Source organism: Telmatherina bonti (assembly GCF_933228915.1).
Source record: "Telmatherina bonti genome assembly, chromosome: 1".
NCBI lineage: Eukaryota > Metazoa > Chordata > Actinopteri > Atheriniformes > Telmatherinidae > Telmatherina > Telmatherina bonti.
The window spans coordinates 38765888-38782326 of NC_136619.1; positions in this window are offsets into that span (position 1 = coordinate 38765888).

Consider the following 16439-nt stretch of genomic DNA (forward strand, 5'->3'; position numbering starts at 1 on the left):
ATATGCCTCTGCCAAGATAGTGATGGTAGGAACCGCCCACCGAGCTTCAATTCAGCTCTTCAGAAACCTACGGGTGACGTCATGGAGGCTCCGTCCATCTCTTTATATACAGTCTATGGTTGGAACACACAAGGTCCCCCACACCTGCTGTCTTCCCTCTCTACTTTGGTCTGAATACAAGGAACAAGCTTCCCTGGATTCATCCCATAAGACAAAAAAAAAAAGCAGAGGATGGAAATGGCTCCATTTGTAAAATCAGTTTTCTTTCTTTCAGTGTGTGAACATTTCCAGATCAGAGCAGAAGAACTTAACTCCTGTTTGTGGACAGATGGATTCACATATTGCGATTTATTTTCTTTTCCAATCCCAGAAGAAGAAGCGACACCCCAGTACGTCTGCTGCGATCGCACAGCCAGTATTTACCCGATGATTTCTTTAGTATTATGAATATATGCTGACCTTTTCTGCTAATCGCCTAATTTGTCTGGTTTCCAAATGTTCTACTTTCCTGTTTATCCAACAAAATTAATATTTCTCATCTAAAAGAAATCCTGAAATATGTTCCTCCCTTTTCTTCTGCCAGGATGCAAATGAAGCTGATTCTCTTGGAGCTGAAGTCTTTTCATCACTTTATCCACAAACTAAAAGGATTTTTTAAACAGAATTACTTTCATTATGGAAACAACTGTATTATAAAGATTTTGTTTACTCTCTTTTCCTTAAAATGACTACCTTTTCTAATCTGAAATGTCAGATTTTTTTTTCTCTTTGCCAAGTGTGAGGAGAAAAGCACTGCAGGGACACAAAGGACATGTCAGGTAAAATAAAAAAGCAGCATCATTGATTTGGAAAACAAGACAGAGCCACAAGCATTGATTAGAAAATCCAGTATTGATGACTTTGCTCAGCACAGTACACAGTGTTATTGCTGCAGAGTTACCAGAGGAATCAAATCAGACAAGAGCAAACACGGTTTGGTGCGACCGTCTCTCAGCATCAATAAGACACATAAAACATACATATGACGGGAATAAAAGGTGCAGTTTGCATCACACTGAGTGTTGCATGTAAATATCTTTTTAGTGTAAATGCAGATTGTGTTGGTTTCCTGGTGAGAGGAAGCCTTTTGAAGGGGGGGAAGAGGTGTGAAGGTGGGGGTTTTGGTTGGAGAAGCTCATTCATCAAGTCATTACGGGAGGTGGCTCCTGTGGTATTTCAGCCTGTCCATCAGCTGAAGAGGAGGAGGAGGATGGGGGGGTGGATTCCCAGAGGAGGACCAGAACTCGGCTGTCGTTCCTCCATCTTTCTTCCTTGCCCATCTCCGTACCCCCCCACCCCCCTTCCCTTGGATGTTCCTACCCTGCTTCTCCTCTGACAGCTCTCCTTCTGACTGCTATTACTCCCCCTTCTTCGTCTCCTCCGTCACACTGACTTCCACTTTATCTGCCCCCTCTATTACATCTCCCATCCTTTTCCAATTCTCCAGCCTTTGCACACACACACACACACACACACACACCCACACACACTCACAGACACACATCATCCACTCTTCACATTCTCAGTACTTCCCTCACTCTCCTCTTTTTTTTTTCCTCCACATTTCTCCCGGGAGGCAGCCCTTGACTCTCAGATGTCCCCTGCATGCCAAAAATTACTATTGACATTTCAATTTAGTGGCTTTTTTTTCCCCTCCCTCTGCTCTCTGCTGATGCCTTATAGCAGGAGGACATTTACATGTCAATGGGCCAGACAAAAGGGAGGCAGAGTGTGCCCACTCCTGAGTCCTGAAGACAGTGGCTGTAACACTGAATTTGTGGCTTTTGTGGTGACGGAGAGGTTTTGTGTGTCAGAGCTCTGTGTTGGTAAATGGATTATCGTTATTTTATAAAGTAAGATTGGTCTAGAATAAGGTGTTATTTGCATTTTCTTACAAATGAAGTCAGAACCTGAGCTAGCAAAACATCAAACTCACTCTACAGGAGACAAAAACTGAACAAAAGCTTCATACCAGCAAAAACTTACCTGTACATCTTAAAGAGCACTTGCTCCACTCACATTTCTGCTCCTTGTAAAATTGGAAGCTTTTCCAAGCAGGAGTTGGACATAAGCTGGTATGGGCAGGTGGTTGCTGTTCTGTCTGGCTCCTGGGTGAAAGTTTGTGTTTTGTTAATAGTTTACTACACAGTTAGGTGTGCAGGGGCATCACCAGGAATTTTGGGTCCTAGGAAAGACAATGGCATAGACCCCACCACTTGATTGCAAATTTTAAATGTTTATTTCTGCTTTATTTACTTCAAGCTGATAAAAAAAAAAAAAAGCTTTTCATGGGAATAATAAAGATCTAGGGCTGTTTTTAAAGCCTTTATGGGGCAAGTGACTATTTTTGATCACTTTGTTTTCTTTCATATTCAGCATGAAAACAGAACGGAGGTCTTGGTTCATACCAGAAGGACAATTTTAGGTAAATATTTCCAATTTGAAGGTTTTCCATTAAGTACCCAAGAAAAGGGTTAAATCACAGTGCATACATCTAACTAGATTATTTTAATAAAAATGGTTTATCAGTTTATATTACTGCTATTTTTTATTACAACATTTGAAAAAAGTATTTATTATTTTTAATGAAGGTTTAATGATTTTCTTATACAGCTTGTACATCTTTTTGGACCCCTATCAAGTCATGGGACCCTTTGAATCTTCCTAACTTTCCCCCCCATATGGCGCCTCTGGGGGAGTGGTCCCCAACCCCTGTCTAACTTCTCATAGTTTGCACCAGTTTTCTATTACTTAAGTTCTTCTCCGTGCTTCTAGTTCTACAACCCAGCAGTTATTGATCCCCCAATCTGGTTTCAGATACACATAAGCCTCTTTTCCACCGGTGGGTCGACATGCCAAAACTGGGAAGGGTACCCGAATAAATCTGAACAACTTCTTTAGGACCCTTCTGTTGGGGTACCAATGGAACCGATCCGACACAAAGGGAGCTTGACACACTGCAGACCTTTGACTGGCTGAAAAAAACTAGTCCCTTGCTGCGTGAGCTGGAATAAAAACAGGAGTGGTACCTGATTTTCTTTTAGTTTATTAAATCACCGTTTAAGATAAAGCACCTGTATGTGGACATCTAAGGAGGTCAACACTTTACTCGGGATCATTTGGGAGAAAGACGTCCAGAGAAAACTTGATGAAGGAAGGAAGGCGTTGCGCTGCGTCGGGCGTGACCTAGCTGAGGCGTATATGACACTCCCCCTCTCAGGTGAGGTTACGGCGGGCTGTATGAATGCAAAGTTACTATTAACTGCCCCCTCTTGGACCCGTTGATGGAAATGAGGTTTTTATGTCATGTGTGAAACTGCCAAAGCAGATGGGGGGTTCACCGTTGCCATGCTAACAGAAGCAAAGTGGGTTCACCTCATGTATGCTTGCACTCATCACCGCGGGCGAAGTTTGACAGATTTTTTTCAGCCATGCACCCCCCCCTCTCCATGATGGCTAATTCAGCATCCATCTTACATCCTAGCTGTTGTCTGAGATGTCCAGTAGGTAAAAGTCCATCTGATGATGACTCCTGTCTTATTTCTTGCTCTTTGGACAACATGCTTCCTCTCCTTCTGCTCATCCTGGACAGCTTCCTATGGAAATAATATTAAGTTCAAACACCAAAGATGGCGTTGCATCATTGTTTACTCGTTGAATGAGCAGCTTCCAGTTTTGGCCAATCAGTGAGCTGGATTCTCTTCTTCTTCTTCCTGCTTCTTGTTCTTATTTACTGATGGTTTTGGGAAATATCGCCCTCCAAAAGACCAGCCATTGTAACTATGTTAGGATGACTTTATCTTATTATTTTCTTCACATTTTAATTGATTTTATACTAAAACGTTATATGTTGTCCATCAGAGTTTCACGGCACAGTTTACACATCGATCTGGACTCATAATACAATCACACTAGATTATGGTGTTTGACTGGTTATACCTGAACCTTAACTAAATGACTACAGACTTGTGGTAAAGCATTTTGATGAATTAGATTTAAAAAGATGCAGAGCTTTAAGAAAAAAGCGAAGGGCTGGTATAGCCCTGAGAATAAAACTTTATTATGTAAGTAAGTACAAAGCTTTCACACTTCAGTGTCTGTTTTAAATAAGCTGTTCCCTCCTCAGAGATACTTTAATACACTGATGGATGTTGGAAGGCCAACGTATATTAGACACGAAACAAAGAAGCCCCTCTTTGTATGCACACACCAAGTAGAGGACTGATTGATCAGTAGGGAGAACTTTTCATATAAACTGCAATGGAGGAGATTGGGTTTACTCCTGCAGGATACAAATAACCTTTGTGGTTTGCAAGTTATCTCTCCAAGTCTGAAAATTCTGCTTTTTTTTTTTTTTTTAATTCAGGTGCTTTGAGAAGCAACAAAGTGAAGTAAGACAAAACCAACCAGAGCTGAAAAATCCTGAATGAACTAAATGAATGAATCAAATAGTTCATCAGATCTTGAGTGGTAAAAGCACATTATGCTGCATGTGAAGGGATTAAGACAGTTTTCTTTTTAAATTGTTGGGAAAAAAAGGATTAAATTAAAGTACCATCCATCCATCTCCATCCATCTTCTACCGCTTACCCGGGGTCGGGTCGCGGGGGCAGCAGCCTAAGCAGGGAAGCCCAGACTTCCCTCTCCCCAGCCACATTTGCCAACTCTGCGGGGGGGATCCCGAGGCGTTCCCAGGCCAGCCGAGAGATACACTACTCACAAAAAGTTAGGGATATTTGGCTTTCAGGTGAAATTTATGGAAAATGCAATATGTTCATGCTACAGTGATCTAATATCATAAAAGTAAGACATTTAAGTAGAAGGATGCACTACTGATTTCCTCATCTCAAAAAATTCATTCAACACAAAAGGTAACAACAATGGTAGTTACACCACAACAAAAAATTTGAATGTCTCAATATCTCGTCATGTGCCCTTGAGCATCAATTACAGCTTGACAACGACGTCTCATGCTGTTCACAAGGCAACTTATTGCCTGCTGAGGCATGGCATCCCACTCTTCTTGAAGGGCAGCCCTCAGGTCATTGAGGTTCTGGGGTGCAGGGTTTCGAGCCTCTACACGACGGCTCAACTGATCCCATAGGTTTTCAATGGGATTCAGGTCTGGAGAGAGTGCAGGCCATTCCATTTGAGGTACACCAGTCTCCAACAGCCGTTCCCTGATGATGCGGCCTCGATGAGCAGGAGCATTGTCGTCCATGAAGATGAAATTAGGCCTGTGCTGTTCATGTAGGGGCACAATCACTGGATTAATGATGTTATTCAGGTAGTATGGGCTTGTCACTGTACCATTCACAAAGTGTAGGGCAGTTCTGTACCAAGTGGACACCCCTGCCCACACTGTAACACCGCCACCACCAAAAGCTCGCCTGGTGACAACAGTGGCTGATGCATAGCGCTCTCCCTGACGTCTCCAACATCGTTGCCGGCCATCATTTCTGCTCAGTGTGAATCGACTTTCATCAGAGAACAGCACTGAGGCCCACTGGTTCCTCGTCCAGCGTAAATGCTCCCTGGCCCATGCAAGACGATGATGCCTGTGCCTGGTGGTGTGGTCAGGTACCCGTGCAGGTCGTCTAGCACGCAGACCACGCTGATGGAAACGGTTTCGAATGGTCTGACGTGACACTTGGGTGCCTCTCACCTCTCTTAAACGTGCCTGGAGTTGAGTGGCATTCATCATCCGGTTTCTCAGGGCAGTGTTCACAATGTAGCGGTCATCAGCACGGGATGTGGCCAAAGGACGTCCACTTCTAGGCCTTTCTGTGACTCTTCCAATCTCTCCATATCTCTGTTGCAACCTGCTGATGACACTCTGTGACACTCCAAGCTCAGTGGCCACTTCTGTCCAACCCTCACTGGAAACGAATTCGACTTACTACCGGCAATGCGGACCAAGATCTGACACCTGTCGTACAGGGACCGGACAGCCCGTACAAGGGGGTCCGGTACCCCATACTCTCGGAGTACCCCCCACAGGAGCCCCCGGGGGACACGGTCGAATGCCTTCTCCAGGTCCACAAAACACATGTAGACTGGTTGGGCAAACTCCCATGCCCCCTCCAGGACCCCAAAGAGGGTATAGAGCTGGTCCACTGTTCCACGACCAGGACGAAAACCACACTGCTCCTCCTCAATCCGGGATTCGACTATCCGGCGGACCCTCCTCTCCAGGACCCCTGAATAGACCTTACCAGGGAGGCTGAGGAGTGTGATTCCCCTGTAATTGGAACACACCCTCCGGTCCCCCTTCTTAAAAAGGGGGACCACCACCCCAGTCTGCCAATCCAGCGGTACTGCCCCTGATGTCCACGCAATGCTGCAGAGGCGTGTCAGCCAGGACAGCCCCACAGCATCCAGAGCCTTAAGGAACTCCGGGCGGATCTCATCCACCCCTGGGGCCTTGCCGCCAAGGAGCTTTTTGACCACCTCAGCGACTTCAGGCCCAGAGATAGGAGAGTCCACCCCTGAGTCCGCCAGCTCTGCTTCCTCATCGGAAGACGTGTTAGTAGGATTGAGAAGGTCTTCGAAGTATTCCTTCCACCGACCCACTACGTCCCGAGTTGAGGTCAGCAGCTCCCCATCTCCACTGTACACAGTATTGATGTAGCACTGCTTCCCCCTCCTGAGCCGCCGGATGGTGGACCAGAATCTCCTCAAAGCCGTCCGGAAGTCTTTCTCCATGGCCTCGCCGAACTCCTCCCATGCCCGAGTTTTTGCCTCGGCAACGGTCGAAGCTGCATGCCGCTTAGCCCGCCGGTACCCATCAGCTGCCTCCAGAGTCCCACAGGCCAAGAAGGCCCGATAGGACTCCTTCTTCAGCTTGACAGCATCCCTCACTGTTGGTGTCCACCAACGAGTCCTGGGATTACCGCCACGACAGGCACCAACGACCTTACAGCCACAGCTCCGGCTGGCCGCCTCAGCAATAGAGGCACGGAACACAGCCCATTCGGACTCAATGTCCCCCGCCTCACTCGGGACATGGTTGAAGCTCTGCTGAAGGTGGGAGTTGAAGCTCGCTCTGACGGGAGACTCAGCCAGACGTTCCCAGCAGACCCTCACAACACGTTTGGGTCTGCCAGATCTGACCGGCCTCCTCCCCCACCACCTGAGCCAACTCACCACCAGGTGGTGATCAGTTGACAGCTCCGCCCCCCTCTTCACCCGAGTGTCCAAGGCATGTGGCTGCAGGTCCAACGATACGACTACAAAATCGATCATCGAACTGTGGCCCAGGGAATCCTGATGCCAGGTGTACATATGGACACTCTTATGTTGGAACATGGTGTTCGTTATGGACAATCCATGACGAGCACAGAAGTCCAATAACAAAAAACCATTTGGGTTCAGAGGGGGGGGGGGGCCATGCCTCCCAATCACTCCCCTCCAGGTCTCACTGTCATTGCCCACGTGAGCATTGGAGTCCCCCAGCAGAACAATGGAGTCCCCAGAAGGAGCACCCTCCAGCACTCCCTCCAAGGACCCCAGACAGGGTGGGTACTCTGAACTGCTGTTCGGTGCATAAGCACAGACAACAGTCAGGACCCGTCCCCCCACCTGGAGGCGGAGGGAAACTACCCTTTCATCCACCGGGGTAAACCCCAACGTGCAGGCACCAAGCTGGGGGCTGATGAGAATGCCCACACCTGCTCGGCGCCTTCCACCATGAGCAACTCCAGAGTGGAAGAAAGTCCAGCCCCTTTCGAGGGTACTGGTTCCAGAGCCCAAGCCATGCATCGAGGTGAGTCCAACTATATCTAGCCGGAACCGCTCAACCACGCGCACAAGCTCAGGCTCCTTCCCCACCAGAGAGGTGACGTTCCACGTCCCTAGAGCCAGCTTTTGCAGCCGGGGATTGGACCGCCAGGGTCCCCGCCCCTTGCTGCCGCCCAGCTCATACTGCACCCGACCCCTACGGCTCCTCCCGCAGATGGTGAGCCCACGGGAGGTGGGGCCCATGTAACCCTTTCGGGCTGAGCCAGACCGGGCCCCATGGGCGAAGGCCCGGCCACCAGACGCTCGCTCTCGTACCCCACATCCAGGCCTGGCTCCAGAGGGGGGTCCCGGTAACCCGCATCCAGGCAAGGGAACATTCATGCCCAGGTTGGTCGTCATCGTAGAGGTCAATGAGCCGTGCTTGGTCTGGTCCCTCCCCTAGACACCTGTTTGCCATGGGTGACCCTACCAGGGGCATAAAGCCCCCGACAACATAGCTGCTAGGATCTTTGGGACGCACAAACCCCTCCACCACGATAAGGTGACGGCTCAGGGAGGGGAAATTAAAGTACCATCTCTTTTAATAATAAAACTTCTTTACTTGAGCAGAACCTGTCAAGATGACAGGCTGGTAAAGGATCCTACTACTGTAGTGATGAAGACAAGTCATGCCTCTGCAGTTCCACATAGCTGTTTGGATTTTGTTCACACTCCAACTTAATTATATTATATCTACTAACTTTTGGTTCTTTTCATGCTTATTAGAATGAGTCATCAATGAACAAAGCTGCTTTCTAAAGCTGGCCAGTGAAAATCCAAAATGTAGATCAAGTTTCCTGCAAACTGTGACTTTAAATGAAACACTGCAGCTTTCACAATACAAAACAAAACAATCCTTTTTGTATGAAACTTAGAGGTGTGCGTGTGTGTGCACCTTAAACATGTATAAAGTTGTGCTGCTTTTATTGTTTACGCATGCTAAAGAGTGTTCTTGCATGTTTTGTGTGTGCATGGAAGTATAGGAATATTTTGCCCGCTGGAGGCTTTTCCAGACATGCATCTTCATTTCTAAAAGCCTACAAGGTATCGCGCCACTTGACGGGTCCCGAGGCGCGGCTCTCCCCGCCTTGCTGTGATTATCTTAAAGGAGATGCATTGCATATGTAAATATCCTGTTTTGGAGTGAGCTGACTGCTGTTCAAGCAAGAGGAGAGAAAAAAAAGCCCCTCAGCATTGATCTGCCCTTCTGCATTTTGTCTGGGTTAAGTGTTCAGCTTCCATTAGGACCAAATTCATGCAGGGGTTTGTATAATTATGCCAGAGTCAATCCCCATTACTCCTTTACACTATCGAGCAGCTGCTTACTTTAATAAAAACACATGTCAAGTTCAGAGAGCAGTGCTGTGTTATATCTGCATGCCTGTGTTGCTGGTATGTGTGCATATTCTTGTTGCACATAATTTAAATCAATACGCACAGGAAGGAATCATTACAGCACCTAACCAGTTGCAGGCGGCAGAAGCAGCAAGCGGGCCTTGTGCACCAAATGTTCTGTCATCTCCACAATCCTTTCAATCAGTGCAACAAACAACTCTTTCAACATTTGTCTGTGTCTCTCCCCCAGGACACGATTCCTCTTCTCTGCCTGCTTACTGGAGACCATCAATCTGTAGCTTCTCCCTGCTGCCCTTCTTTCATCATTTTAGATTTTTTTTCTTCCAATGAGAGCTTTCAAGTTTGACCTTTGTGCCCTTGGAGAGGACTGCTGCGGGTAACAAAGGCTGCCAGCCAATCACTGATTTGTCTGAGTGGCCTTGGATATGTGAGCCACATTCTTAATGACAGAAATAAGTCTGAAATTGATTTGGGCAAAGCTGGAAATAACTACTAATGGGTGGTTATACTCAAACACACACACATAACCCCCATAAATCACTGAAGTCAATCAGTTTGATTTGGTAAAAGCTGCCTCGATCTGACTTTCTATTAGATGTTAAGAAAAGTGAACTGTAGTTAAATCTGTTTGGCATGGCATCTTCCTTCTCTCACAGTTGATGATGTTATTAAAGGGTTACCATGTAACTTTTGGCCACTGGGGGCATAGCAAAGCAAAAACTGCCCCAAAAATATTACTATAAATTGTAGTTTTAAGTATAAAATGAAGCACAACTCATGTCAATAACTTATTGTTAAAAACGCCAACATTAGCCCTTAGCTTATAAGATATTACAGAAGCAATGCTTCCTGTTGAACAGCGTATTAAAACCATAAAACTAAACAAGACCAGTTGCTCATCGTTCTGTTACTTCTTTGATAATTACATGAATTACATGAAATTTCATGACGTTTTTTTGTTCGTTTGCACAACAGGCAAAGTGCTAACTTAGCAGGTTGATAACACAGAGAGTGGGTTTTACATCCAAACTGTTGTTTCAGCAGACTCACAATTTCCTGCCTTCTCTTTCTGGCCTCCTCAGACACAGTTTTCACCTTCTTACTTTGTTCAGCCATGATGAACTTTAGTTGGAAAAAGTAGCTCAAAGAAAAACCCTCTGCGTAAAGCAAAGTGCTCCGGGTCACATGATCCCATGAGAGACGGATCCACTTCTGCACAGTTACAGAGTCTGGTTTCTGAAGAGGGCAGCCCCCTTGGAGCACCATGTCAAGCACTATATTCTGACCCCATAAATCATCAATTATTACTCACTTTAGGCGGATGTTTGGGTAAAAAGCGTTGTCCCTTTAAAACATGGATGCCCAACACACCTGAATTGAGTGTCTGAATTCCCTCATATGCATGTCATTCAGCTCTGCGGAGGCCTGGTAACGAGGGATTCATGTGATTCAGGTGTGATGGAGAAGGATTGCATCTAAAAGTTGCACGTTGATATTTGTTTTTTAATTTGGAATTAATCATTCTGAATTAAATAATTTGGATTTATTCTCCTATGAGTTTACATGAAGATAATAATTCTGAATGTAGGTTTACACGTCCTCACTTAGTTCCTCTTTAGAGCGGCGGGTTTGGAAGGGTTCTGATTGGACAGAACGTGACGTATGACGTATACCGGAAATAAACCAAGTTGGCTCCCTGCTTCTCGTCTTTTCAGTCGTAACTTATAAAAACTACATAATAAGAACCAGTTTCACCGCTATTTTTATTATAAATGTGAAGTAGCAGCTCAACACCAGCATACTACTTCACTTACTGCAGCAACTGAGAAGGAGAAGAAAGAGAGACCACCGAACACGGGAGGCAAAACAACGCGCGTCATCGGGACAGGACAAGGTAACGAGCATGCTCAGAACGACCGGAATTAACTTAGAGCGGAATGAAGGTTTACATGACAGAGGCATTAAATAGTTCAGAATTAAAATGCGAATAAACCAGACATTTACAGCGGAATTAAGTTTAGTTCTGAGTTGAAATTTGCATTAGGAGTTAAGTGTTAACATGCTCCTTTTTCATCAGTTTAAAGCAAAATTACCTTTTATTCGGATTTACACAGGAATTAAAACTCCCATGTAAACGCAGCATGTGTGTTTAATTTCTAAAGATGAATCATTTCTATTTTCCTCGTATGAATGTCCACTGTAGGTTTTTTTTTTCCCCTCCTAGACATTTTCTTTCCGTTTGGAGAGCTACTGACCTCCAATCAGCAGCAACTTAGCCTGATCCAACATATTTACATGCTTCAAACTACACAAGGAGAACATGCCTGATTCACATTTATTTTTACTACTTTCTGCTTAAGATTTGTCCAACCGGCTGTCTGAAACTTGTGACAGTGTTTAATTGATAATTAATCGCTCAGACCTCGTCATGAGGATTGCAATCCTGTACTGTCACTGTATTTTGGATCCAGGTTTTATGTGCTAGGAATCCCCTCTTTGTGTGCACACATGGAGCTAGAAAACTGAACATTGTTGTAGTTCTGTTTATTTTTTATGGAAAAAACTGTTACTCTACACGCACAACAATACTCATCATCACACTGATGTTTGTCAGACAGCTGAAAGTATGCAGCATGGAGAAATGTGCAATGTTGTTCCAGAAACCAGTCTCATAACTCACAGCGCCACATCTGGAAAAGCATTTAAGGAGAGACTTGCATCTCCATTATGGCAGGCTGCTTGGTTCCAGGTGGGGGCCATTAGGAGTTTTAATCTTTACAAGTGGTTGAAATAACATAGTCAATTGGTTACTTAGCTTTATCTGACAGCAAATGTTATTTAAATGCTGTGCAGAAGCAGTCACATGTGACTATTTGCAGTACAATCAGATGATTTATTTTAAGATAGTAAAAAAAAAAATCTAATTATTCCACTTATTAGGATATTTTCACCACGTCAAACATTCAGATATAACAAAAACTTTTCAGAGGAATGAACATAATGATGTCCAAGGGTGCGATTGAAATAATAATGACTCATTTCTTACATGGTATTATTTTTGCAGCTGTAACATGCAGATCAGTGGATCACTGGACTTGGTTGCTTTTACAGTTTTTCCTGCACTTTGCACAAAGCCGACATGCTGTTGGGACCGAGTTGCCTCCGTCTGCAGTGTGATGAGCGGAGGATACTTTGAAGTTAAAAATGTGTATGAGTTCATAGATTTGATAATTCCAGCCCTTCTTCCATTAGGATTATAAACTCCAGAGCCGCCCCTGGAGTTTTGACGCGGTTGCACAAAGCTGAGGTACTCTGACAAGGGACGGGAAGTTCGTTTATGCATGCAGATTTAGGCAGTCCTCCTCAACGAACGTGACTGAATGTCTTTGCGATTATACTGATGCAGTGAAACGGAGAGAACTCTTCTGCTGATCAGAGCGAGAACTGGGCTGGTTTATAGATGGAAATAGGCCAGGGAGTGTGCAGAGAGGCTACCGGGTGCAACAGATGCGGAGGAGGAGGAGGAGATCTGGGATGTTCCTGTGTGTCAGAGAGATTTTTGTGGAGCCGTCCCTCCTTCCTGCCTGCCACTGGAGAGCAAACTACAACCAATCAGTTTGGAAGTGATGTGCAGAGCTGCTCGGCTCCATCAGAGGCTTTTTTTTTTTAAGAAGTTTTAGAAACATAAAACAGCAAAGTTTATTTACAACATTGGCTTTCAAATGGAAGCAAATGTTAACTTAAATTTGATTCAATAAATCTTTATTTCTTCTGCAAAAATAAAAAACACTTATCTTGAATCAAAATATAAAGTTTTTATTATTATAAGAAAACTCAGTTTGGATGAGAATCTGTGCCATTCAGACTAAGTTTTACTGTAAACTATAAGCAGAACAGTGATTTATCTAAAATCACTAGACTGCTGGATCTTTAGGTTGGGATGGAGCCTGATCTGGTACCTCGATAGATGGTGTGTCTGGACTGTGGTTCTGAAGACTAACCATGTTTAGCCCTTTTTATTTGACATAAGATAGAAAAGGTTTAAAAAAAGCAAACCAAGAAAGTCAGATTTATACCCAAAAGCACGACAGAAATGAAGAAATGGTTCTTTTAAAATTATGTAGGAGGAGAAACCCAGAAAAAAATCCCACTTGTGACTTTTAGGGAACATGAAGAGTCAAAATGGATGCAGAGAAACCAGCAATTGTCTAGAAACCAGTAAAAGCTCTTCAACCTTCACATCAGGAACAGCAGGAGCAATTACTTCTCTTCCTGTTATCCATTCTTTATTTTTAACTACCTGATCCCTTTTGTTTTCTAAGGTTAGATCGCTAAGGCTAATTAGCGAGTTGCATAGCAACAAGAACAATGATGAATGCTCCTTCAACTCTTTGAGCTCTTGTTCTCTCTGTAGCTGGTGAACCTTGCAGCTGAGCTCTGTGAAAGAGCTGGAAAAAAAAAAGAAGAAAAAGCCCTCCTCTGATCAAATCAGCTGTCATTATGGTCACAACACCGTTTCCCCATTACCTCCATGAAATATGTGATGAATGTTGTCTGCATTCATTTAGATCTATACTGCTGCTGAATCTCTCTTCATCTGTTTTTCCTGACATCCTCTGTGTCGCAGTAATTACTGGGGATTTAATTAGTCAGAGAACAAAGGCAGTTTGACCTTCTCTGCAGGTTCAGAAAAGTTCTGCACATCATTCTGTAATACACATATATGTCATGTTTTCCATCATTATTCCTTTTCGTCATCATTACCAGCTTAATAATTATAGACGGGGCAAAAAATATTAAATGTTATAACCTGAAACATCTTGTTTTCTCCCCCAATGTTAAAATGAATGCTATGATTTTCTCTGTTGTTGTTTTGACTTCCATCATCAGCTACATCTAATTAAAAAAAAAAGCTTTCAAGCATATGATGTGTGTTTTAAATCAAGGCTAAATCTGAGTCATGACCTCTTCGAGCGCCAAACATCACCTCTAGCTTTATCTCCGTGTTCATCTCCAAGATGCACATTTAAAGCTAAACCCTGCATTTAATTGCTTTGTGCAGATTTTCAATAAAAACTTCCCGTCAATAATCTGCTTCTTGGAACCTCTTTTGCAAAATAAAAAATGTTTAGAGCTCATTTTAAAGGCTCTAGAGCAGGGGTGGGAAACTCCGGTCCTACACTCATTGACTGTATGTAAAGAGATGGATGTAGCCTCCAAGACGTCACCCGTAGGTTTCTGAAGAGCTGAATAGAAGCTCGGTGGGCGGTTCGTACCATCGCCATCTTGGCAGAGGCATGCGTGTCGTCTCACCAGGAAAATACAAATATGGGCAAAGAGGTGGAGCTGAGAGGGGGGGCTGTGAGCGTCATGGTGGATGATTGACATTGAGCGAACTCCTAGCTTTCTGTTGCTACAGTTGTGCTCATATTTATTCATACCATTTCATTTAAGAAGGAAAAAAAAAACAGCTGCCTGAAAAATAAGCTGAAATTGACTAAAGTAATAATAAATAAAATTTTATGAAAATCAATACATTATTTTCTATTTCTGGTTCAATAGAAATATTCTTTTAAAAAACAAACAAATAAGATAATTTATTACATATAACATCACTCATAAAGTAATATTTAGTTGAACAATCCTTTAATGTTTCCGCTCCGGTCAGGTGTTTTCTGTTCCTCTCAGTCAGACTTCTGCACCTGTTGACAGGGATTTTGTCCCACTGTTCAACAGAAAAGTCTCTCATTTGTCCAGAACCAATTTGTTTGTTTGTTTCTTCTTTTTTTTCTTCAACCCAATTAAATGAAAAACAGTGTCTTATATTACTAAATTACATTTTTGCAAATTTTTTGTTTTTCTTCCTTTTTTTTTTTTTTTTTTTTTTTTTTAAGTCTCCAGTTATTTGAGTGACTGTTGTAAATTAATCCTTTTCTTTAATGAAAGGGGATGAATACATATGAGCACAACTGTAAGAGCTAACTGAGCTAACCTGGATATATATATTTTTTTTAATTTATTTGTTTTTTTCAAACAGTAATTGAATCATAACTCAAACATGGATATAAAACGACAAAGCAAACAAAATTAAGAAGTCACACATGTGATGCAAAAAATATAATGTAAAGGGGAACAATCTATATGTTCGAAAAGGAGTAGGAAGAAGTGTAAAAATTATTAAATCCTACCCCTTTTTTCTGATTGTCAAAGTTACACATCATATAGTCACACTAACTACACAGCATAAATCCACATGTAAATACATAATTACAGCTTCAGACATCAGACCATGCATATTAGCTGAGCCCCCATTACAGGGCATGCAAGATCTTAACTCACACATAATCACCCCAGACTACATTATCCATAATCACACAATCCAAAACATTGCAACAAACAAGACTCCATCATATTTGCTACAATTCACAATCATCTGTGTCTAAATATGACAATCTGCCAAGCACATCCATGTGCTCCCTGTAAATGCATATTAAGCCTATTCATTCCCATTCCTTTTAAATATACTCTGTTTATATTTTTGCTTATATAGGATGATGTTTGAACATTGTTTCATCTCACATTCAGTCTGTTCCAGCGTCTCACTCCATTAATTGTTAAACTAAATCCTTTTTTAGTTGTTCGATATCGCCTTATTTTAAATTCTGACCTGCCTCTAAAGTGAAACCCCCCCACTTCTTTTGAGAAACATTGATTGCAGGTGGCAAAGCAGTAAGTTTTTCTTGACTTTATATAAAAATACCACTGCATTAAAATCTATAATGTCATGTAATTTCAATATTTTAGACTTAATGAAAAGTGGATTTGTATATTCAAGGTAACTTACCCATTGATTTTAGTCAGGTGTGCTGCAGCAAGGAAACTCCCAACACTTGCAGGACTGTGGGCCTCAGGGACCGGAGTTGCCCACCCCTGCTCTAAAAACACCACAAACCTGTATTTTGCATGAGAAATCTGCTGGAAGGTGATGTTACATCAAGGAGCAACAGTACAGACAGCTGCAAAAGCCTGCATCTATGATGGTAGGAAGGAGTGTTCAGTCTCATGCATGACTTTATATGTGAAGGTATCGTTGATGCAGCGGCAGATATTTATCACTCGCTCTGCATGACTTCCAGCCATCATACACACAGAGTGTGTGTGCTTCATGGGCCTGACTGCAAGGTAAGGCAGGTTCATTTGTGTAGCTTATGCCATGTACAAGACAATTTGAAAGTGCTTTACATAAAACATTTAAAGCCTCCCAA